Below are 24,828 nucleotides of genomic sequence, written 5' to 3' on the forward strand. Positions count from 1 at the left end.
AGTTCACAGACTGTGTTCTCTGGAGCGGCAGTCACTTACGACTTGGGAGTACAGCTGGTCAGCGGAACCGGCTAACCAGCAACTAACTCTGTAGTTCCAAATATTACGCTCCGAACGGGTGTCAGTAAGTAATGGTATAAACGCTCATTTCACGTCAGAGAGCGAACGGACTTTCACGCCGTGTATTGTACACTTTGCGTGCCAAATACAACGTCCACTACTGGCCATTAAAATTGCTACACCAAGAAGAAATGCAGATGATAAACGGGGATTCATTGGACAAATTCAAAATGGTTCAAATGGCTCTGAGCACTATGGGACTCCTTAAACCTAACTAACCTAAGGACACCACACACACCGATGCCCGAGGCAGCATTAGAGCCTGCGACCGTAGCAGTCCCGCGGTTCCGGACTGCAGCGCCAGAACCGCACGGCCACCGCGGCCGGCTTGGACAAATTCAAGTGTGTTCAAGTGTGTGTGAAATCTTATGGGACTTAACTGCTAAGGTCATCAGTCCCAAAGCTTACACATTACTTAACCTAAATTATCCTAAGGACAAACACACACACCCATGCCCGAGGGAGGACTGGAACCTCCGCCGGGATCAGCCGAACAGTCCGTGACTGCAGCGCCTAGACCGCTCGGCTAATCCGCACGGCTCATTGGACAAATATATTATACTAGAACTGACATGTGCTTACATTTTCACGCAGTTTGGGTGCATAGATCCTGAGAAATCAGTACCCACAACAACCACCTCTGGCCGTAATAACGGCCTTGATACGCCTGGGCATTGAGTCAAACTGAGCTTGGATGGCGTGAACAGGTACAGCTGCCCATGCAGCTTCAACACGATACCACAGTTCATCAAGAGTAGTGAGTGGCATATTGTGACGAGCCGGTTGCTCGGCCACAATTGACCACACGTTTTAAAAAGATGAGAGATCTGGAGAATGTGCTGGACAGGGCAGCAGTCGAACATTTTCTGTATCCAGAAAGGCCCGTACAGGTCCTGTAACATGCGGTCGTGCATTATCCTGCTGAAATGTAGGGTTTCCCAGGGATCGAATGAAGGATAGAGCCACGGGTCGTAACACATCAGAAATGTAACGTCCACTGTTCAAAGTGCCGTCAATGCGAACAAGAGCTGACCGAGACGTGTAACCAATGGCACCCCATATCATCACGCCGGGTGATACACCAGTATGGCGATGACGAATACACGCTTCCAATGTGCGTTCACCGCGATGTCGCCAAACAGGATGCGACCATCCTGATGCTGTAAACAGAACCTGGACTCATCCGAAAAAAATGACGTTTTGTCATTCGTGCACCCAGTTTCGTCGTTGAGTACACCATCGCAGGCGCTGCTGTCTGTGATACAGCGTCAAGGGTAACCGCAGCCACGGTCTCCGAGCTGATAGTCCATGCTGCTGCAAACGTCGTCGAACTGTTCGTGCAGATGGTTGTTGTCTTGCAAACGTCCCCATCTGTTGACTCAGGGATCGAGTCGTGGCTGCACGATCCGTTACAGCCATGCGGATAAGATGCCTGTCATCTCGACTGCTAGTGATAATAGGCCATTGGGATCCAGCACGGCGTTCCGTATTACCCTCCTGAACCCACCGATTCCATATTCTCCTAACAGTCATTGGATCTCGACCAACGCGAGCAGCAATGTCGCTATACGATAAACCGGAATCGCGATAGGCTACAATCCGATCTTTATCAAAGTCGGAAACGTGATGGTACTTATCTCTCCTCCTTACACGAGGCATGACAACAACGTTTCACCAGGCAACGCCGGCCAACTGCTGTTTGTGTATGAGAAATCGGTTGGAAACTTTCCTCATGTCACCACGTTGTAGGTGTTGCCACCGGCGCTATCCTTGTGTGAATGCTCTGAAAAGCTAATCATTTGCATATCACAGCATCTTCTTCCTGACGGTTAAATTTCGCGTCTGTAGCACGTCATCTTTGTGGTGTAGTAATTTTAATGGCCAGTAGTGTATTCTGCGACGCTATCAACGCATTTGCGATCGCGACGATTATGGACAATCGTGGCTCTGTGGTAACGTGTCAAGCTTCATATACAAAGGCCTAAGGTTATATATTGAGATTTTTCCTGTCACGCATCCTTCGTTCACCTCTGCCAACGTTTAAGTAAAAACATACTAAGTTTTACCGTGGTTCTGAGCCTGCGTTTGACTGTGTGAGACAGTTCTAAGAACAATAGGCCCATGTCCAGCAAAGCTGTGTTCACGTATATCACATGTGCAGCAGCAGCTTTAGATGGCGGAGACGCAACAAGTCTTTTTTACCTTGTGGAAATGACGATTATTCACGAGTCGTTTCAAGGTAAAACAACAGTATTCCCGTTACTATAAATTTAATCGCGATCTCCAAACCTTTCCGTAATCTTCTGTTTCACTATCTCATAAAACAAAATCTGCTTCTTACATTTACACCCACATTCATACTCTGCAGTGAAGGACCGCAGCTCACTACTCGGTGTATGCCTCAGGTCACAGCCCTCGTGCTAGAACTGGAGTCTAGCTTCTAAGTCGCTTGGCGCCGTTGCTTGCACACGTTCAAGGCAATTGGCTGCCGCCGCACCAGCTGTGTCTACACGCTGCGCTCCTTCAGGTGTGTACCTCACTGGTGAGATGGCGGCTGGGCATTGATGAATTTCCCCTCAAACGACCCCAGCACCTTCTTGTCGAATCCTACAACGTGAACAATTCTTTGTCCGGGTTACAGGCTCTCTCTAAGTATCTTTAACAGCCTAGCATCTTTTCTCCAACGCGATTATCTTTTTCTCGTTACCAATCCATCATCATCATCATGATTTAAGACTGATTATGCCTTTCAGCGTTCAGTCTAGAGCATAGCCCCCTTTATACAGTTCCTCCATGATCCCCTATTCAGTGCTAACATTGGTGCCTCTTCTGATGTTAAACCTATTACTTCAAAATCATTCTTAACCGAATCTAGGTACCTTCTCCTCGGTCTGCCCCGACTCCTCCTACCCTCTACTGCTGAATCCGTGAGTCTCTTGGGTAACCTTGCTTCTCCCATGCGTGTAACATGACCCCACCATCTAAGCCTGTCCGCCCAGACTGCTACATCTATAGAGTTCATTCCCAGTTTTTCTTTGATTTCCTCATTGTGCACACCCTCCTGCCATTGTTCCCATCTACTAGTACCTGCAATCATCCTAGCTACTTTCATATCAGTAACCTCAACCTTGTTGATAAGGTAACCTGAATCCACCCAGCTTTCGCTCCCATACAACAAAGTTGGTCGAAAGATTGAACGGTGCACAGATAACTTAGTCTTGGTACTGACTTCCTTCTTGCAGAAGAGAGTAGATCGTAGCTGAGTGCTCACTGCATTAGCTTCGCTACACCTCGCTTCCAGTTCTTCGTCTTTTTTCTTTTGAGAACCGCGCGACCGCTACGGTCGCAGGTTCGTATCCTGCCTCGGGCATGGATGTGTGTGAGATGTCCTTAGGTTAGTTAGGTTTAATTAGTTCTAAGTTCTAGGGGACTGATGACCTCAGCTGTTAAGTCCCATAGTGCTCAGAGCCATCTGAACCTTTTTTTTTTTCTTTTGATTTCCAATACTCTCTGGCGTTGTAAATCCTTTCCGCAGTGTTTACGCCAGCCCTGGTTATACGAGTGCACAGAACTGCATAATACTCGTACCATTTGTACGCCGGATTTCCGCAGCGTACGTGACAAGTGCGCTGTTTTGTTGTCGACACTGCGGATGTTCGGTTCAGGTGGCAGACAGCAACACAATTCTCTAGTTACGTAGAGCGAGACCTGAACACACCGGTCAAACTGTAAGATAAATTAGTAATGTGTCATGTCAGACAACTGTTGCTTCAAAATTAATGCAAGGTTTCCAGCGACCGCAACCGGTTCCAAAGAAACGTTCTCACTTTTCAGATAAACCTGCCAAGGAAAGGGCTGGTATGCCCCAGCATTTCCACAGTCCCCCCTACGGATTCAGAGAAGCCATGAGAGACCGATGACAGCGACAGCCGCTTAGAGACATCGCCCAGTGCTGCCTATACGGTAGACTTGCCTGTCAGAGAAACAGAATGCGTCGCTTACAATTGTTGGCTGGACACACGGGGGGGTAGATTCAGCTACGTAGTCGGAAAATGTTTCCTCCCTCCGCATACAAGGTGGTCGGGAGGAAAGGTACATGGTTTCAGGGGTGATAGTAGTAGTGATTCTGAACAAAAAACTTCATATGGACATAAGACCTATTCCGAATGGTTTCCGAGACACACAATACATTTAATGTCACTCCGTTTTTCCAGTATAACACGAAAACCGCACCCTCCAGCGAACATAGTGCATTACAAAATTGAACAAACTTAAATTTCCTACGAAAAAGGCCCTATTCATTTTGGCACAGAGAGTGGAGAATATTAAAAATCTCTCGCGACGTGTATCGCTGTAGCTTAGATAAGCTTCGCAGGCCAGTCTGAGACAGTTTTCCGACTTGACTTGACAGACCACAAGTGTCTGGTATCAAATTGTTCGTCCCAACTTCTCCACGCTACTGTGGTACGTCTTAAAGAATAACAGTGTTTGAACAAAACAGAGAATAAATAACAATGTACATTAAATTACATGTGTTCTGTCTCGGAAACTATTCGGAATATGGCATACGTCCATACGAAGTTTTTTTTGTTCAGGATCGCTAATACTATCACCAGTCAGAGAATGTACCTTTATTCCTGGTCCAGCCTGTACAATGACCCCATTATAGACAGTGTATGAGGGTTGTATCTTAAGTTACACAGTTATCTACTTGTTCCATACATCATTTGAACTATTTTGTTATCAAGGTGATGCGGAACGAGTCAGTCGACAGGATAAACATACCAAATTAGTTCAGACACCAGTTAAAATAATATTTTTCAGTCCTACTCACGTATCTACATTCTCAACTAGAAGTCTTTCTTCAGAGGCTACCATTATTTAAATAAAAATTCGACTGTGAAAAAATACTTCAGTCCGCAGCTTGTGGTCGTGCGGTAGCATTCTCATTCCCGCGCCATGGTTCCCGGGTTCGATTCCCGGCGGGGTCAGGGATTTTCTCTCCCTCGTGATGACTGGATGTTGTGTGATGTCCTTGGGTTAGTTAGCTTTAAGTAGTTCTAAGTTGTAGGCGACTGATGACCACAGATGTTAAGTCCCATAGTGCTCAGAGCCATTTGAACCATTTTTTGAAAAGGACTTCTTCAGAAGAAATTATCTGAAATTAGGTGTACCACTTGAGATCACTATTCGTTTCAGGTTGTGACGTATTATTTATGACAAATTTCATTAGTGAATCTCTCTAGTCTCCATACATATAAAAGTGTATGTATGTTTTAACTACTGGTTCGATTTCAACCAAACGTAATACACAAATCGCGTAGGGGTCACAACCAGCTACATCTGAAAAGAGTGGAGGTGAAAAATAAATATTCTGCTAACATTAATTGGATCTCGACCAACGCGAGCAGCAATGTCGCGATACGATAAACGGCAATCGCGATAGGCTACAATCCGACCTTTATCAAAGTCGGAAACATGATGGTACGCATTTCTCCTCGTTACACGAGGCATAACAAGAACGATTCACCAGGCAACGCCGGTGAACTGCTGCTTGTGTATGAGAAATCGGTTGGAAACTTTCCTCGTGTCAGCACGTTGTAGGTATCGCCACCGGCGCCAACCTTGTGTGAATGCTCTGAAAAGCTAATCATTTGCATATCACAGCATCTTCTTCCTCTCGGTTACATTTCGCGTCTGTAGCACGTCATTTTCGTGGTGTAGCAATTTTAATGGCCAGTAGTGTATAAGGCATACGAATGGATTCAAATCTGGACTGTTTACTGCTGTTGGCAGCGTGTGTGGCGTGCTGTCGTGCTTGTGTTGTGAGAGAATGAGAGAAGGGAGAGGGCGGAACACTGTGTGTCGGTGCCGGAGCAGGCGTACAGACCTCCAATAGCTCCGAGGGGGCCGGCGGGCCTAGCGTCCACCGAGAGCGGACTGCTCACGCTCGCCAGCGCGTCGTGCCCTCAGTCCACGGGAAACTGAGGAGACGCGTAGGCGGCTGTCAGCAAAATCGCCTAGGCAGGAAAACTCTCAAACAAATAATATGACATGGGGAATGTACGGTGTAGCACTGCAGACGATCTAGCCCCCCCCCCCCCTCCTCGCTCCCTCCCCCTGCTCTACAGCAAGGAAAAGGTAGAAAAACGGGCAGTCTATCGCAACAGAATCTGATCTGAGGATTAAAAAACTGGAGGCCAGTACAGATGGAAACAGCGTCCCGATAAAGGGCAAGATTGAGGTTGAACAATCGTGGGCAGCGAAAGGAAGACCTCCAAAGAGGCGATAAAAAGTTTCTTCATGCAAAGAGTTGTGTTCCTAACAGCAAAGATGTGTGATCGATGACGTAATTCCTGAATCTGTGTATCTTCACACACAGGCACGATTTGTAAAGTAGCTTGCTCTGGTGTCTACTGAGGTCGTCGTCTTTCATACAACGCTTCATATAACCACCTCACTCCAATGGTTCACTTACTAATTTTAATAGTCTATCGTAATTAAAACAGTTTCAACTTCCTTGATATCAAAAACTGGTCCAAATGCGTCTGAGCACTATGGGACTTAACATCTGAGGTCATCAGTCGCCTACAACTTAGAACTACTTAAACCTAACTAACCTAAGGACATCATACACATCCATGCCCGAGGCAGGATTCGAACCTGCGACCGTAGCGGTCGCGCAGTTCCAGACTGAAACGCCTAGAACCGCACGGCCACTCTGGCCGGCCGTTGATATCAGTTCGAGAATTGTGACCTATCATGTCCTTAGGATCTGTAACGTAATGTCGTTGGAAACACACAATATTCATCTCCCATTTCGTCCACCTTAGCGTGTTGCCCCGTCCGCTCAGCCCGGCGCGCAAGCTGCGGCCCCTGGAAAAACCCGCGCGCGGCTCTCAGCCACCGGCGTTAGCCGCCGTGACCTGTCCAAACAGTCACCACTGCCGGCTTCTCGTAACGTCACCTGGCACCGCCATCTTTGCCCTTCTTTTCTTCGCTCCACTTTCCGAACGTCGCGTCGCAAGAATGACTGACACTAAGCCTCCGCATGATCTCTGAATCTTCTGATTTTCTCGTCGTAGTAATTCCATGAGGCACGAGTGGGAAGAGCTCTACAAGAAAATCGAGTCAAATACATTATGGCAAAACGCGTTCACTCTCCAGGATGACTTTGGAACTCCTCTGGCTTGGATGGGACACTGGTTCTGTCGGGAAGGATGCCATAAAACTCGGTATCGTCTCTTGAGGCACACTGGCCCCGTTTTCTGGATGCGACATTGAGGCAGAGTTCACTTCCGAGGTGGTCTCACACATGTTCTATCGGGGACAGATCAGGCGATCTTGCTGCTCACGGAATTACACTACTGGCCATTAAAATTGCTACACCACGAAGATGACGTGCAACAGACGCGAAATTTAACCGACAGGAAGAAGATGCTGTGATATGCAAATGATTAGCTTTTCAGAGCATTCACACAAGGTTGACGCCGGTGGCGACACCTACAACGTGGTGACACGAGGAAAGTTTCCAACCGATTTCTCATACACAAACAGCAGTTGACCGGCGTTGCCTGGTGAAATGTTGTTCAAATGGTTCTGAGCACTATGGGACTTAACATCTGAGGTCATCAGTCCCCTAGAACTTAGAACTGCTTAAACCTAACTAACCTAAGGACATCACACACATCTATGCCCAAGGCAGGATTCGAACCTGCGACCGTAGCAGTCACGCGGTTCCGGACTGAAGCACCTAGAACCGCTCAGCCACCGAGCCGGCTGAAACGTTGTTGTGATGCCTCGTGTAACGAGGAGAAATGCGTGCCATCACGTTTCCGACTTTGATAAAGGTCGGATTGTAGCCTGTCGCGATTGCGATTTATCGGATCACGACATTGCTGTTCGCGTTGGTCGAGATCCAATGCCTGTTAGCAGAATATGGAATCGGTTGGTTCAGGAGGGTAATACGGAACGCCGTGCTGGATCCCAACGGCCTCGTATCACTAGCAGTCGAGATGACATGCATCTTATCCGCATGGCTGTAACGGATCCTGCAGCCACGTCTCGATCCCTGAGTCAACAGATGGGGATGTTTGCAAGACAACAACCATCTGCACGAACAGTTCGACGACATTTGCAGCAGCATGGACTATCAGCTCGCAGACCGTGGCTGCGGTTACCCTTGACGCTGCATCACAGACAGGAGCGCCTGCGATGGTGTACTTAACGACGAACCTGGGTGCACCAATGGTAAAACGTCATTTTTTTCGGATGTATCCAGGTTCTGTTTACAGCATCATTATGGTCGCATCCGTGTTTGGCGACATCGCGTTGAACGCACATTGGAAGCGTGTATTCGTCATCGCCATACTGGCGTATCACCCGGCGTGATGGTATGGGGTGCCATTGCTTACACGTCTCGGTCACCTCTTGTTCGCATTGACGGCACTTTGAACAGTGCACGTTAGATTTCAGATCCCTGCGAAACCCTACATTTCAGCAGGATAATGCACGACCGTATGTTGCAGGTCCTGTACGGGCCTTTCTGGATACAGAAAATATTCGACTGCAGCCCTGGCCAGCACATTTCCAGATCTCTCATCAATTGATAACGTCTGGTCAGTGGTGGCCGAGCAACTGGGTCGTCACAATACGCCAGTCACTACTCTTGATGAACTGTGGTATCGTGTTGAAGCTGCATGGGCAGCTCTACCTGTACACGCCATCCAAGCTCTGTTTGACTCAATGCCCAGGCGTATCAAGGCCGTTATTACGGCCAGAGATGGTTGTTCTGGGTACTGATTTCTCAGGATGTATGCACCCTAATTGCGTGAAAATGTTACCACACGTCAGTTCTAGTATAATATATTTGTCGAATGGATACCCGTTTATCATTTGCATTTCTTCTTGGTGTAGCAATTTTAATGGCCACTAGTGTACCTCAATATCACCCAGACAGTTGACAGAGAGACGTCTCATGTGGGGACGAGTGTTGTCCTGCTGGAAATTAGCACTTAGATACTGTCGCATGGGAGGTAGCACGTGAGGAGTCAGGATGCCAGTCACGTACCACTGTGCCGTCGTAGTCCCCTCACTCACTTGCAGGCACAGCTGATGGCTCTTAACTCCAGTAACACTGCTGTCACTATCCAACATACTGCAAGACCTCTCCCGAGGTCACAGCCGTACCAGCTGACGACGGTCATGCGGCGATTCATCGGTGAACATAATGCGCTACAGTTCATCAGCAGTCCGTGCTTCCCAGACACCCCCCCCGCCCCCCGCCCCCCCCCCCAAAGTACAGCCGTGTGTGTTGTGTGTTGTGTGTAGTGGTTGTGGCGCTAACGGCAACCTACACGTGGGACGTTAATTTCCTGGTCCGGCTGCCGTTAGTTTCCGCACGCACAGATGTGGTTTAGACGTGCTCGGTGCGCAATACGCGAACCGCCCTAGTGGTGGTCAGACGTTGTCGACCGGAATCGTAACGACGAGTACGCCAGCCTTGACCTCCCCACGGGACTCCAACATCAAGCCACAGCCACATCAGAATGTCCCACAAATGTGGATACTGCAGCAGGCTGTCAAAATGAAGCGCAGTATTGACCCCCTTTCAAGCCTCTGTCAGGCACCGATAACGCTGTCCCATACGGGCTCCCGTTACTTCCGTCTCCTTCGCAGTGTTCACCCACCATCTGACCCTGCAGCCGGAACTCGCGTACCCTACCAGTCCTCGTAACGACACTCAACACGAACGACAGTAATGCATTCTGGAGGCCGTTCTACCTGTCACAGAGCACTGCAGCTCTATTGTATTGTGCATGTACAAAGTTACGCTGACACCCGACCGAGTCTTCTTTCGTCAGGCAGCGTGGAATGTGTGTTCTTATAGGACAACTATCCAAGGATTTCCACCCAATAATATCCAAACAGCAGACTCTGTACAAAAAAATGGTTCAAATGGCTCTGAACACTATGGGACTTAACAACTGAGGTCATCAGTCCCCTAGAACTTAGAACTACTTAAACCTAACTAACCTAAGGACATCACACACATCCATGCCCGAGGCAGGATTAGAACCTGCGACCCTTGCGGTCGCGCGGTTCCAGACTGAAGCGCCTAGAACCGTTGGGCCACGCCGGCCGCCGACCCTGTACACAATACATTAAATTGCCAATACTAAACTCTTTTAAGTAACAACAAATTCATATAACTTACAGAACTTAGCAAATGGTTAAAAGAATAAGCTATAAAAACAATAACGGCGGCTTTCCACAATAAAATTAAAGAACCTTTTACAGAAGTGCTTTCAGAGTTTACCCAAGAGACAAAATCCAATAATAAGTTAACTTGGCAATACAACTTAAGGTCATTTACAAAACCTTTTAGAATGATAATGACACTTGGGACCCTAAAATCGTAAAACATTAAGAGCAGTAATAAACTTAATAATAATAATAATAATAATATTGGCAACTTGGCGCCATAAAATAAGAGAAATTTCCTCTGCAATAACAAATTACAATGGTGCTTTAAAAGATTTTACTTCACAGACAAAGATCCAATAATAAGTTAACTTGGCATTACAATTTAAACTCATTTATATAAAAAATAACCTTGAGAAAGATAATGGCACTTGGCACCATGAAATCACAGAAGCGCAACACACAACCAATAAATATATTAACAAAATAATAATTTGATACAACCAAAGGGCGAGGGCAATTCCGAACGCAATCACAGACGAGCGAGGTCTCAACACTTTTGAGCCTTCCCAATAGAAACGGTCCCCGAAATAAACTGCTGAGAGCTCCCCGACATGCCTCCCACAACTGCCCATCACTTTACGCACCTTGCTTATGTTCTGTAACACAAGACAGATAATATCAATACACGATAAAATTCAAAAATCAAATAACAATATAACATCCCGACAGCACATGATAACCACGGCGCCGTTAACTCTGGCACTCTTAAGTGCCGGAAGCCAACACACACAAATCTTAATAAACAATTCTCGCTTTTTAAAACGAAACAATAAAAGCCAAGCGCACATGAATAGTCAAACCACAGAAGTGCCTTAACGACACCAAACGCGACTACTCCGCCGAGTTAATAATAACACAGTGAGATAAAAATACAGAACGTACCACTAAATGTTGCTACACAAACCAAATCGTGTTGTTCAGTTCCCAGAGGACAACATATACCACGCGGCAGTAATTCACTATGCATATACTGTCGAAGCCGCCTTTCTTAGGCAGACTTTACCTAACACATCAAATGCCAAATATACCAAACGTGAACACAACTCCGGGCCGGTAACAGGAACCACCTTACACACTACTCAAGCTAAATTGTCCTGAGGACAAACACACACACCCATGCCCGAGGGAGGACTCGAACCTCCGCCGGGACCAGCTGCACAGTCCATGACTGCAGCGCCCTAGACCGCACGGCTTCGCTCCCATACAACAAAGTTGGTCGAAAGATTGAACGGTACACAGATAACTTAGTCTTGGTACTGACTTCCTTCTTGCAGAAGAGAGTAGATCGTAGCTGAGCGCTCACTGCATTAGCTTTGCTACACCTCGCTTCCAGTTCTTTCACTATGTTGCCATCCTGTGAGAATATGCACCCTAAGTACTTGAAACCGTCCACCTGTTCTAACTTTGTGCCTCCTATTTGGCACTCAATCCATTTATATCTCTTTCCCACTGACATTACTTTCGTTTTGGAGATGCTAATCTTCATATCATAATCGTTAAATTTTGTGATGTAGCTTTGAAATATTACTTTGCAAACGATTGTTTTAAAAAAAATTATTCCCTTAAATAAAGTGCATGTGTTTACTGTGCAACCAACGGTAAATGATTAGGCCCCGTCCACACCTTTTCTTGCCTATCCCTAAGTCCCACGTGTCAGTAACTCCCCTGTACAGCCCCTTGAAGCCTGTAGCAGGTATTGAGAAACACCGTGTATGCCGCTGGCCACTAAAATTTCAAACACAGCGAAGGCGGCATGGAATAAACGTCAAACTGGCACGAAGTGTAGTATATAATCAGCAGCTGAGCAGAAGCGTGCAATGTAGGCAAGAGTAACGGCGTTCCCTCAGCAACGACATGTGCCGCCGGCCGCGGTGGCCGAGAGGTTCTAGGCGCTTCAGTTGTAAGTAGGCTGTTTATGTTTTCTTATTGGCAACGTTACGTAGCGCTCTATATGAAAATCACTGGCTGTGCTGTGTGCAGTCTGTGGCTAGTTTGCATTGTTGTCTGCCATTGTAGTGTTGGGCAGCGGCAGCTGGATGTGAACAGCGCGTAGCGTTGTGCAGTTAGAGGTGAGCCGCCAGCAGTGGTGGATGTGTGGAAGGAAATGGCGGAGTTTTGAAATTACATATATTATGACTTTTGATGATATTAAGATAAATACATTGTTTGTTCTCTATTAAAATCTTTCATTTGCTAACTATCCCTATCAGTAGTTAGTGCCTTCCGTAGTTTGAATCTGTTATTTAGCTGGCAGTAGTGGCGCTCGCTGTATTGCAGTAGTTCGAGTAAGGAAGATTTTTGGTGAGGTAAGTGATTTGTGAAACGTATAGGTTAATGTTAGTCAGGGCCATTCCTTTGTAGGGATTTCTGAAAGTCAGATTGCGTTGCGCTAAAAAATATTGTGTGTCAGTTTAAGCACAGTCGTGTATAATTGTTCTAAGGGGACGTTTCAAGGTGACAGCTTCGCTGCTGCTCTCGGATGTAATGGTTTTCAGTAAGGGAGAAGAGGGGAGGGGGCGTTTTGGCAGTGCGACTTCCTAAACCGGAACGAGGCCAGAGGGGCAGCGAGCGCGCGGTACGTACGGCGGCTGGCCGCGGCGGGCCCGTCGCAGCGGAGGAAGCGAGTGGGTGGGCAGCGTCGGGCCGAGGCTGCAGCACCACACTGCCCGCCAGCGCGAGTCAACGGCCTGGCGAGGGCCTTTAAAGCGCCACTCTCTTGACAGCGGGCAGGCTACCTGCTGCTCACGTCTTCAGCGGGGGAAGCCCCCCCCCCCCCCTTGCCAGGCAAACACTCTTGGCTGCATGGCGCACCTCTCAGCTACTCGCGGCCCTCCACCGGTGCAAACCCTCGTTCTGTGGTGGCCAGACGTGTTTCAACTTTGCAATACACAACGCACGGTGCGGGTTGATTCTTACAAGGGAACCTCCCCATCGCACCCCCCGCAGATTTACAGGGTTATTGCAAATGATTGAAGCGATTTCACAGCTCTACAATAACTTTATTATTTGAGATATTTTCAAAATGCTTTGCACACACATACAAAAACTCAAAAAGTTTTCTTAGGCATTCACAAATGTTCGATATGTGCCCCTTTAGTGATATCGGCAGACATCAAGCCGATAATCAAGTTCCTCCCACACTCGGCGCAGCATGTCCCCATCAATGAGTTCGAAAGCATCGTTGATGCGAGCTCGCAGTTCTGGCACGTTTCTTGGTAGAGGAGGTTTAAACACTTTCACATAACCCCACAGAAAGAAATCGCATGGCGTTAAGTCGGGAGAGCGTGGAGGCCATGACATGAATTGCTGATCATGATCTCCACCACGACCGATCCATCGGTTTTCCAATCCCCTGTTTAAGAAATGCCGAACATCATGATGGAAGTGCGGTGGAGCACCATCCTGTTGAAAGATGAAGTCGGCGCTGTCGGTCTCCAGTTGTGGCATGGGCCAATTTTCCGCGGGCTACGCGTGAAACTTGCCCGCACGCGTTCAACCGTTTCTTCGCTCACTGCAGGCCGACCCGTTGATTTCCCCTTACAGAGGCATCCAGAAGCTTTAAACTGCGCATACCATCGCCGAAAGGAGTTATCAGTTGGTGGATCTTTGTTGAACTTCGTCCTGAAGTGTCGTTGCACTGTTATGACTGACTGATGTGAGTGCATTTCAAGCACGACATACGCTTTCTCGGCTCCTGTCGCCATTTTGTCTCACTGCGCTCTCGAGCGCTCTGACGGCAGAAACCTGAAGTGCGGCTTCAGCCGAACAAAACTTTGAGTTTTTCTACGTATCTGTAGTGTGTCGTGACCATATGTCAATGAATGGAGCTACAGTGAATTTATGAAATCGCTTCACTCATTTGTAATAGCCCTGTAGTTATAATTTGACACAGTGGATAGGCCTTCAAAAACTGAACACAGGTAAATCGAGAAAACAGGTAGAAGTTGTGTGGAACTATGAAAAAATAAGCAAAATATACAAACTGAGTAGTCCATGTCTAAGATATGCGACATCAACGACACTGAGAGCCTAGGAGCGCCGTGGTCCCGTGGTTAGAGTGAGCAGCTTCGGAAGGAGAGGTTCTTGGTTCGAGTCTACCTTCGAGTGAAAATTTTACTTCCTTTATTTTCGCAGAGTTACGATCTGTCCGTTCATTCATTGACGTCTCTGTTCACTGTAATATGTTTAGTGTCTGTGTTTTGCGACCGCACCGCAAAACCGTGCGATTAGTAGACGAAAGTACGTGCCTCTCCAGTATGAACCGAAAATAATTGATCGCAAGGTCATAGGTCAACACAGGAAAACACGTCTGATATATTCTATACGACACTGGTGACGGCATGTGCGTCACATGACAGGAATATCTTGTCGACCCAGATAACTTGCACACCTGGCGAATGGGTAAAAAAATTCTCCTACCTTGCCCAATTTAGGTTTTCTTGTGGATGTGATAATCACTCCCAAAAAAGTGATGAAAACATAAGAGTTTGTCACATAAACTGCAACAAATGAATGCAAGAGTTTCACAGTCGCACAGTTTTCCCTGTGCTCTGTCAAAACATATGTTTTTTTTTTTTTACGTTTTCAAATGTTTCCGTGTGTAGACCGTCAAATCCTGCATATGTCCAAGCAAATCTGAACATGTCCTGGAATTTTGGAGAGCGAAGTTAATTATGTGTGAGTGCCTAAACTTTGATAATTGTCTGAAAATAAAAAACTAAATTTTTTACTCGAGGGAAGACTTGAACCAAGGACCTATCATTCGAAAGCTGCTCGCGCTAACCACGGGACCACGGCGCTCATAAGCCCACATTCCCCTTGATGTTACCTACATTGCGCATGGACTACTCAGTTTGTATATTTTGCTTATTTTTTTCATAGTTCCACACAACTTCTACCTGTTTTCTCGATTGATCTGTGTTCAGTTTTTCAAGGCCTATCCCTGTGCCAACTTATAACTAAATCTGGGAGGGGGGGGGGGGGGGGTTGCGATGGGGAAGTTCCCTTGTTAGAAGAAAAGTATACAAAGAGGGGCAGCAAACACGGACTCAGGTTTGTGTGACTCAAGGGGGATCATGGAGATACTGGAGTACCTGACTGTCAGACTCTTGCATAGTACTGAGTGAGGGACACGCTACACCTCCCTGTGCATCGCTCCCTTAGGGACCACAAAGTCAAGGCAAGGCTAATTACGGCGTGCACGGACATCTACGTGCTCAACAAGTCTGTCGATTTTCCGCAGCAACTACAAACACCAAAAAAAGTTTTGCATCACCCCAGTTTCCAGAACTCCTGAAGACTTGTACCAACTATAAACAAAATACAGTAAAATACATAAAAGAACTCGAGAGAGATGGTGGACCATACACTGGAGATAAAAGTGCTAATGTATTGGCTGATAGTATACAAGTTTCGTAAATGTATTTTACTGTTTCGTATAAAATCAAAAGGGGCTTTGTATATTTCACTGTCTTCATGACACAGTAAAAACGGAGCACTTGCTGGAAGGGGCACCTTCGTTTTTGCGAGGTTTTGCAGTAAGTGCTTTTGCTGTGCTTCAGAGAAACATTTGGAGAACAGTGTGTGGTTTACATTGTCTCCCCCTTTCTTTCGACTTTCACAGAAGGGCTTACCGTTGACGCAAATCCGATGTAAGAGCGCAACAGTTGAACCGTGCTTGGGACGCATTCGTATAAGCGTTACTATCAGCTTCCTGCTCGCGTGGAATTTCCGAAACCAGTTGCAGTTTATAATTACTAGCTGGATCGCAGAGTAGAATTGACTTTTATAGCAAACTGAAAGATACCACTCGTCTGCACATCTTTTCTCTGCCATTCGCCGCATCCATAACTTGAAATCTGAGCAATCTTTCACCCAAAAGTAAATGTACGGTCCACGCTGGTGCTCGTTTTTGTGGAGGAGCCCAGGTTTGTCCGGTGCTCGGCGGACAGTTGTCGAGTTTCATATCCGTTTATTAATCCTACAGCAGTTAGAGGATCAACGACGTTGCGGATGTCACGACATACATTCTAGCCTTTCCCCGTACCTGAAGATTCTCCTTCAAGGTGGACCTATCGAGGTCGATGAATGACTGAAACAGTCTATGATGAGGAGTCGTGTGCTACTTCTGTTCAAATCTTTCGAAATATGTCACCGAGATCGGTAGCGCAGTGGTTAGCACACTGGACTCGCATTCGGGAGGACGACGGTTCAAACTAGCGTCCGGCCATCCTGATTTAGGTTTTTCGTGATTCCCTTAAATCACTTGAGGCAAATGCCTGGATGGTTTCTTTGAAAGGGCACGGCAGCTTCCCTTCTCCATTTTCCCTAATGCGAGCTTGTACTCCGTCCTCTAATGACCTCGATGTCCACGGGACGTTAAACACCAGTCTCCTTCTCTTCGAAGTATGTCTTGAAGTGAGTTACATGACGACCTCCTAAGGATGTGTGTGTCTGCGACCTTTCTTTCGCCAGAGAGATGCCCAATATTGTCTCAACAGGAAACAGCATCGGTTTGTCTGCAGAGAGATGAGTCCTCGTAGGAAGTGAGTGTTGTCTCCTCGTTGGGATAAATGTGTTTGCACGCTGCCTCGCGAAGCTGCAGCTGACCGCCACGGCGCTGTGTGTGTGTAAATGGAGAGGGGAGATAATTGTCGCAAGTTAAACACCGACGGCGAAACCCGGTTTCCTTAAACGCCACAGTAGCGCAGTAGCCGAACCAATGCGCGGCCCTGACACGCATAAATTCTGTACTTTCGTTAACGAGAAACGAGTGTTCTCCATATTCGCTCAAACCTACTCTGTGTAACGTTTAGTTTCGCGAACGTCGTCTGCCAACTTGGGAAGTTAGCGTATACTTGTGCTACACTTGCTTTGTTTTCGTGACGCGAGGATCGCATGAATATTTCTCCTGTGAGTATTCTTCCACAAAAGACACAAACTATCAGAAAGTGAAAACTGATTTCAGGTTTACGACATGTGGACCAAGAAGCAGCCTACACTGAGCTTTGCCGGCCGTGGTGGCCAAGCGGTTAAAGGCGCTACAGTCTGGAAGCGCGCGGCCGCTACGGTCGCAGGTTCGAATCCTGCCTCGGGCATGGATGTGTGTGCTGTCCTTAGGTTAGTTAGGTTTAAGTAGTTCTAAGTTCTAGGGGACTGATGACCTCAGAAGTTAAGTCCCATAGTGCTCAGAGCCATTTTTACACTGAGCTTTAATAACAACATAAGCAAAGGAAACGCTATCCATTAAAACGTGTTTTTAATATATGTCTTTTGTGTGTTCGGTATTTATAAAGAAAACAAAACAAAACCCAATGAATAAAGTAAAAATGCACTATCTGTTCCTGCCTAATATTATTTGATGTGTTTATACGTATACAGTTCATCGAACAAATGAATATTGATGTTTCTGATGCGTTTGCAAGACACTTTCTGTATTTTTGCATCTCTCAGCAATGTGGGAAGACGGTCGCAGGTTCGAATCCTGCCTCGGGCATGGATGTTTGTGATGTCCTTAGGTTAGTTAGATTTAACTAGTTCTAAGTTCTAGGGGACTAATGACCTCAGCAGTTGAGTCCCATAGTGCTCAGAGCCATTTGAACCATTTTTGTGGGAAGATTACCATACAGCCTTTGTCAACAACATTCGTTATGAATCTTAATATCGCCGCTAGTTCCTTAACACTGAAATTAAGTCAACCAGACAAAATATTTTGACTCCCTTATCCGAGCACAAACCGGCACGGCAGTGACGCGGTGTTCACGTGGAGATCGGCTGTACGTACGCCGCGCAGTTACGACGAGTCGACGTGGAGTCGCGACAGAATAATGGCAGAGGGGAGGAGGTGTCGCGTCCGGACGCGCCCCTGTCCACACCGCGAATGAATGTGCCCGATGTGTTGGCGTGTCAACGTGGGCTGGGCCGCGGCAGCGGAGTGAGAACTCTGGTCATAAAAACATCGTAATCAGCGAAGGCCAGAGACAAGGATCGCATTTAGTCGGTGAGAAACGGCTTCAAACGTCCCAGCAATCACTGCTCCCAGGGAATTCAGGTCCATCTGAACCATCATCCGAGCGAACGTAGCAAAGGGAGGTACATGCAGTGAATATCTGTAGTGGGGTACCTCGTAGAACGCCATTGCTGACATGTGCTGCGCGTCTATCAATGGGCCAAACGACATATGTAAGGAACAGTAACTGACATGAGGCCTCTACTATGGTCGGTGAATATCGCCACGATGTTCTAGGTGACCAAGTATTGCTGCCCCCTCTACTTCTGTGTGGAGACCGCAGTTTCCAAATGCCTGCACACATACGTCCCTGGTGTGACCACCACTCGGGCCCCCTGTTGCACATCGATTGGTTGGTTGAACCACCTTACCTCAAACCGACAGAAAATATCTATGAGTGTTCAGAGCAGCATCCCCGCAATTTGGTAGTTCTACGCGGTCTAATCGTCAGTGAGTGGGTTCCGCTGCGTATGGAAAGGCTGAAGAAATTTGTGTGCCGCTATCAAAGATGGAGGTCATCGACAAAGTTCGAAGGACAGCAGCTCGTTTTCTACTGCCGTGAAGTAGGGGAGAGAGTGTCACGGATATGGTACGTGAGTTGGGGTGCCGATCATTAAAACAAAGCCGTTTTTCGTTGCGGAGAGATCTTACCACGAAATTTCAATCGCCAACTTTCTCCTCCGAATGCGAAAATGTTTTATTGACTAACATCTACACAGAAAAGACAATCGTAATAAAATACGAGAAATCAGAGCTCGTACGAAAAGATGAAGATGTCCGTGTATCCCAGGTACTATTTGAGAGACTAAACGGCGGAGGAATAGTCTGAAAATGGTTCTATGGAAAGTAGCCATGTGGATGTAAAGGTAGACGGAGAGGTGGCGTTAAGATGGAATGAACATGATGTCTCCTGGGGGTTGCTACTTGTCTGGGAAATAGTCCCACCTTGACGCCCTCCACCCTGACTGTGGTCTTCCGTCCTCCATCTAATACTGGCGGACGACTCACGTGCACTTGGACTGGTTCTCCGTTTCTTCCTTGGCAGTGGTTCTTTTTTTAAGATGCAAAGTTTTAAATTACTTTCTGTGGAGGGACGGAGTGGGGAGGTTGGGGTTCGGGCGAGTCATAGCCTCGAGCCCACCTCTTCTAACCTCTTTCACTCTATTTTATTTGCTTTTACATCTACACTCCGCAAGCCACCCAACGGTGTGTGGCGGAAGGCACTTTATGTGCCACTGTCATTACCTTCCTTTCCTGTTCCACTCGCGTATGGTTCGCGGGAAGAACGACTGCCGGGAAGTCTCCGTGCGCGCTCAAATCACTCTAATTTTACATTCGTGATCTCCTCGGGAGGTATAAGTAGGGGGAAGCAATATATTCGATACCTCATCCAGAAACGCACCCTCTCGAAACCTGGCGAGCAAGCTACACCGCGATGCAGAGCGCCTCTCTTGCAGAGTCTGCCACTTGAGTTTGCTAAACATCTCCGTAACGCTATCACGCTTACCAAATAACCCTGTGACGAAACGCGCCGCTCTTCTTTGGATCTTCTCTATCTCCTCTGTCAACCCGACCTGGTACGCATCCCACACTGATGAGCAATGCTCAACTATAGGTCGAACGAGTGTTTTGTAAGCCACCTCCTTTGTTCATGGACTACATTTTCTAAGGACTCTCCCAATTAATGTCAACCTGGTACCCGACTTACCAACAATTAATTTTAAATGATCATTCCACTTCAAATCGTTCTGCACGCATACTCCCAGATATTTTACAGAAGTAACTGCTACGAATATTTGTTCCGCTATTATATAATTATACAATAAAGGATCCTTCTTTCTATGTATTCGCAATATATTACATTTGTCTATGTTAAGGGTCAGTTGCCACTCCGTGCACCAAATGCCTATCAGCTGCAATTTGCTAATGCTGCAACTTCTCTGTATACTACAGCATCATCCGCGAAAAGCCGCACGGAACTTCCGACACTATCGACTACGTCATTTACACATATATTGTGAAAAACAATGGTCCCATAACACTCCCCTGTGGCACGCCAGAGGTTACTTTAACGTCTGTAGACGTCTCTCCATTGAGAACAACATTCTGTGTTCTGTTTGCTAAAAACTTTTCAATCCAGCCACACAGCTGGTCTGATATTCCGTAAGCTCTTACTTTGTTTATCAGGCGACAGTGCGGAACTGTATCGAACGCCTTCCGGAAGTCAAGGAAAATGGCATCTACCTGGGAGCCTGAATCTTATATTTTCTGGGTCTCATGAACAAATAAAGCGAGTTGGGTCTGGCACGATCGCTGTTTCCGGAATCCATGTTGATTTCTGCAGAGTAGATTCTGGGTTTCCAGAAACGACATGATACGCGAGCAAAAAACATGTTCTAAAATTCTACAACAGATCAATGTCAGAGATATAGGCCTATAGTTTTACGCATGTGCTCGACGACCCTTCTTTTATCTCTCCCGTATACCTTCATATTTCTATCAAATTTCTGAGTGACGTCAGATAAACTGTCTCTCAACTGAGGGACTAATGATCTCGCTGTTTAGTGCCTTAGCCCCCAACCGATCAACCGACCGATTACTTGTCCTGTGCTCTTTTCCAATCATTTGGAACCTTCCGTTCCTCTAGAGACTTGCGGTACACGGCTGTTAGAAGGGAGGCAAGTTGAGGCAGTTTTAATATTCCGTTTCAGGGGGAGCACCCCGACGGACAGTGGTTGCTGTTGCCATCTCGAACACCGTGACCGCAACGGACCGGGTGTAGGACAGTTGTGGCAGACGCGTGCAGAGCCTCGGGGGGCGCTCCCCTGGCGCCACCCGACTGCTGACCGGATCATTCCTCTCGCCTAATTTTAAAATGAATGGGCCGGACGATGCCGATTACGCTTTTAGCCCTCTAACTTTTATTATTATAAATCTCCCGGCCAGAGGATATTCTTTACTCCGTAACTGTCTTTCTCCAGAATGTCTCTGCTCTGACATCAATATTTCTTTCGAGGCCTCGTTTTATCACTCCCGAATACTTTCATAATTCGATCAAATTTCTGAGTGACGTCAGATATACTGTCTCTCACCTGAGGGACTAATGATCTCGCTATTTAGTCCCTTAGCCCCCAATCGATCAACCGACCGATTGAAACTTCCTGGCAGATTAAACCGGTGTGACGGACCGAGACTCGAACTCAGGACCTTTGCCTTTCGCGGGCAAGTGCTCTACCAACTGAGCTACCGAAGCACGACTCACGCCCCGTCCTCACAGCTTTAATTCCGCCAGTACCTCGTCTCCTACCTTCCAAACTTCACAGAAGCTCTCCTGCGAACCTTGCAGAACTAGCACTCCTGGAAGAAAGGATATTGCTGAGACATGGCTTATCCACAGCCTGGGGGATGTTTCTAGAATGAATTTTTCACCCTACAGCGGAGTGTGCGCTGATATGAAAGTTCCTGGCAAATTAAAACGGTGTGCCGGACCGAGACTCGAACTCGGGACCTTTGCCTTTCGCGAGCAAGTGCTCTACCAACTGAGCTACCAAGCACGACTCACGCCCCGTTTGGAAGGTAGGAGACGAGGTACCGGCGGAATTAAAGCTGTGAGGACGGGGCGTGAGTCGTGCTTGGGTAGCTCAGTTGGTAGAGCGCTTGCCCGCGAAAGGCAAAGGTCCCGAGTTCGAGTCTCGGTCCGGCACACAGTTTTAATCTGCCAGGAAGTTTCATATCAGCGCACACTCCGCTTTAGAGTGAAAATTTCATTCTTGTAACCGAGCGATTACTTGTCCTGTGCAGCACACCCGTTCTGTAATGAAGTGACGTTCTGCTTGACGGCGAAGTCGCCTTGCGTTCCGCTTACGTCCAGCGTGAGTCGACTCCTGGCTGGCAGTTGACAGAAACTGCTGACGAGGTGTGGCCTAGAGCGACCCGGAAGAGGCGGCGCCGCGCCGGCAGGGCCTGGCTGGAGCTGCGGCCGGCTCCTCAAGTCGGTCACTAGCAGCCGCGAAGCCACCGAGGGCGCCCCGCCTACAAACGGCACACTGGGCTACGCACGTACAGTGCGCGCACAGGCACTTCAGCAGTCATTCTGGCCGCACTCCGTACGTGAATGGAACGGGACCAAACCCCCATGTTTTTAGAACAGGTCATTATTCCACACTGTCTGTCAAAGAAAAAGTTATTTGTTGTTGAGTGCGACTAGCAGGTTCGGCCTTTACGCTATTTTCAACATACCGAGTAGTGCAGTACACTAGTGCACAGTGGTCTGCGGACTGTGTACGTAAATCTACAGACGGGCCCAAAAAAAATGTATCCACTGTTTAAAAGTCCATAACTTGCAATTGACGGAGTTGTCTCCTTTTTGGTGAAAGTGTAGCTTAAAGTCCAACTTAAAGATATCAGTGTTCGAAATGATCACCATTAACATCCACACACAAACGATGCCGCCGAACTGCAGCACAAACTACTGACTGCAACGTGTTCAGTTGGATATTTGCACATGAATGTACGATGGATTCTCGAAGTTCATCCAACGTGCGTGGCTTTTGTCGATAAACGACGTCCTTTAGCGTTCCCTACAGGTAAAAGTCCAGAAGAGTTAGGTCTGGGGAACGTGGTGGATACTCCACAGCACCTCTACGGCCTATCCATCTTCCTGGTAGATTTTCGTCGAGCCACGCCCTAACACGATTTCGGTAGTGGGCTGGGGCACCATCTTGTTGAAAATAAACTCTTCCGTCTCCATACAAGTCTCGGATGGCAGGTAAAATGGATGTCTGAAGCTTCTGAAGGTACACCTCACCGGTAACTGTACCGTCAAGGAATAATGGCCCAATGAAGCCCCGCTAAGACAACCCACACCACACATTTACTCTTGGCAAATTCACGGCTTTGTCTACATGGACGTTCGGATTTTCGGCGGCCCAGTAGATGCAACTGTGGCGATTTACTGTACCATTGAGTTTGAACTGTGCCTCATCAGACCACACAGTCATCTCTGAAAACTCTTCATCGTTGCCGGCCGCGGTGACCAAGCGGTTCTAGGCGCTTCAGTCCGGAACGCGTGACTGCTACGGTCGCAGGTTCGAATCCTGCCTCGGGCATGGATGTGTGTGATGTCCTTAGGTTAGTTAGGTTTAAGTAGTTCTAAGTTCTAGGGGACGGATGACCTGAGATGTTAAGTCCCATAGTGCTCAGAGCCATTTTTTTCTTCATCGTTGCGCACCATGTTACTAAATCACTCGCAGTACTCCATTCTACGATCTGGGTCGTCCTCGTTCATTGCGTGTAGCGATCGTGGGATGTAGACTTCCACTTTGCTGTTTTCAAAATTCGCCGAACACTTGAGCGACTCACTCCAGTTTCACGGGCACAATGTCTCACGCGACGGGAGTTAGCCGGACTTGTTACTGTTACAGGTCGTCCAGATTGTTGTTTGTGTACATCTTTAACACAGCCTTCGGCTTCCAATTTGTCTCGAATGCGACGAATCGTTAAACGTGTTGGTGGCTCTGTTTGATACTCATTACGCCATTACCGTTGAACCTCATTAATGTTTTCGTACTTAAAATACCACTTCAAAACTGACTTCCTTTCATCGAATGTAAGCCTTGCGCCAGCCATGCTTACTCGAGTAACTAGGTGCTACTAAGAACAAAACACTGACTATCTGGCGACTGTCATCTGACAAAACAAAACAACGAAATACAACGATTGTGTGGCGATTGCCGGAACTACAAACTATTACACTACCAAAGATGAGACAACTCCGTCAATTAGTTTGCCAGTTATGGACTTTTAAACAGTGGATACATTTTTTTGGGGCCCCTCTGTATAATTCCGATTGTCACGAGTGCATCGCGATACTATTCTCTATCCAGTTTTCTACAACGGGTGTGGAAATGTACTATCGCAGTATATCTACCCAAGATGTTTCGTAAGACCACCTCGGTTGATACTACCTACATTCTTTTGAAGACGTGTCTTGTATAAATTTATTAGTGTGTTTCGTACGCTACAGAGTTTTCTCTCTGACTACCCAAACTGCCACTCGTATTCCTCTGATGTGCAACAGGTCAAATGCATAAGAAAAATAACGCATACGTCAGTTGCTTGATGAAGGTGAATCGTTGTAGTATAGATCTCCACGAGATTAATGCGCAGGTGGGAAGAAGAGTGGCTGGGAGCTACGGACAATAAGCTGCGTCTAGTGAAGTCCGCAACGCGGCCGTTGTGTACCTGACTCCAGCCACGCAGGCGGCATGAGGTTGTCCTTACTAGCCTTAGCGTAGGCCACAGCCTTATGACGTATAGCTTTTTGGCCCTTCGATACGAGCCTCCGGTGTGTGGTGGTTGTGGCGTACAGATAACTCTGCCGCGAAGGGTTAGCCGAGCGGTCTCAGGCACTGCAGTCATGGACTGTGCGGGTG

General features: G+C 47.3%; 1 protein-coding gene and 1 non-coding gene across 3 annotated transcripts in view; both read left to right on the forward strand.

Moving 5' to 3' along the window:
- Positions 1-24,828, forward strand: part of LOC126095121 (synaptic vesicle glycoprotein 2B) — a 582,081-nt gene that overhangs the window by 303,751 nt on the left and 253,502 nt on the right. The gene's annotated exons all lie outside the window — the stretch shown is intronic.
- Positions 22,024-22,098, forward strand: Trnas-cga (transfer RNA serine (anticodon CGA)). The gene has a single exon. It is a non-coding gene; the product is annotated as a tRNA-Ser (tRNA).

Source organism: Schistocerca cancellata, chromosome 8 (assembly GCF_023864275.1).
Source record: "Schistocerca cancellata isolate TAMUIC-IGC-003103 chromosome 8, iqSchCanc2.1, whole genome shotgun sequence".
NCBI classification, from domain to species: Eukaryota; Metazoa; Arthropoda; class Insecta; order Orthoptera; family Acrididae; genus Schistocerca; species Schistocerca cancellata.